Here is a 1,770-nt window from a genome sequence, read left to right on the forward strand (position 1 = left end):
AATTTATTTTTGGTTTAATATTATAAATTTTATAAAGATAATAATTAAGTATTCTGTTAGAATTTAGATTTTCTATATTTAAAATGAGTTGTTTATCCTGTATTTGATTGTGTTTATCTGCAGTTAGTTACACGAATTCAGATATGGGATGAAATCGGATAGGGATGAAATCGTTTAGGGATGAACGGGTTTAAGAGTTTTTAAGAGTTTTAAGAGTTTTTAAGAGTTTTAAGAGTTTTAAGAGTTTTTAAGAGTTTTAGCCAAATGCTTTATAATATAGTATAGATGTATCTATATTTTTATTTTAGGCTTTCTTGAAATAAATATATACTTTTTTATTCAACGTGTTAGCAATGAGATGGAATGATTATTCATTCTATTATTAAGGGTAAAATTGTAATTTAGTTTATAAAAAAGTGTAATTATTACACTTTTATAAAACTTTGTTGAACCTATATATTTACTAGTTGTGTACCCGCGCAATGCGGCGTGATCCATGAATTTTTTAACGATTTTGAAGTTCTACTGGTTTTAAAAGATAAGATTTAACAATGATATATGTTACAATTGGTCTTTACATATTAATACAATTTGAATAAAAAAGAGTTAAGGTTCCAATTACAGACTATCGATGAAAAAAATTGTATGACAGTCTAAAATCCAATATATTTAAAATCCAACATATTTAAAAGACTCCACAAATGTGTTCGATTTACACCAAGAGCAAAKAACCAAGAAACTTGAGTTTTAAGATAAACACTCAAAACCAATAAAGAAAACTACAAATTTGACATATCATAAGTCATGAAAAGACCAAAAAAGATGGGTTTTAGAATGAAATTTCAACTGCTTACCCTATTTCTTGTCCAGAAACTCATATTAAGATTGAATTAATACATGTATATATATATATATTTAAAAAAAAAACTCAGGAACATATTAATTCAGAACATATTATACAGTACAATTTGAACAGCCTAACCCCAAAATATATAGTATATATATAAATAAATAACTATGACAGTATAAATCGTAAATATTAAAAATATTTTTCCACAGTATATATATATAACATATAATAATATAATTAAGTAAAAAATATTCAATATTGGACTCATTTCGAAGGTATTAACGAGACGATTATAATGGTGTAACTTGTTAAAATAAAAATGAATTTTTAAACATGTTTTAATTGATATACGATTATGTATATTAATTTGATAAAAGTTTAAAATGAAACATTTAAAAGTAAATGACGTAAAGTAAATTAATTAACTAATTATAAGGGTATAAATTGTAAATTTAAAATTATAATTTAAAAAAATCGGTTGTGAGAGAGTGAGTGTATGTGAGGAAATGAGGGGTTGAAAAGTGATATAAAGGATATATTGGTCATTTATTATTTTAAGATTTTAAGACTTTTGTTAAATTTACTTTATAAGATAGTATAGATATTAGAAGAGTACTCGCTGTCTCGCGCAATGCAGCGGGACACATATCGATTTTAATGTTTTATTTTATTATTTGTCTATGTCGATGTTATAACACTGATATAATATCCATCACTATTAAACTCTAAAAATAATTATCAAGTACAAGTTTCTAGATTACACATCTATTAGCCATTAAATATAAACAATTAAAAGAAAAAGAAAAGCATATAGGTGAAGTGTTTTCATACCTAAGATTTTATTTTATTTAATATGAATATTTTCCCTCGTTTTTTAAAGGTCTGAATGATCCACAGTTTTTAAAATCAACAGGTTTGTT

This window comes from Cynara cardunculus (assembly GCF_001531365.2).
Source record: "Cynara cardunculus var. scolymus isolate 2C chromosome LG 7, CcrdV1, whole genome shotgun sequence".
NCBI classification, from domain to species: domain Eukaryota; kingdom Viridiplantae; phylum Streptophyta; class Magnoliopsida; order Asterales; family Asteraceae; genus Cynara; species Cynara cardunculus.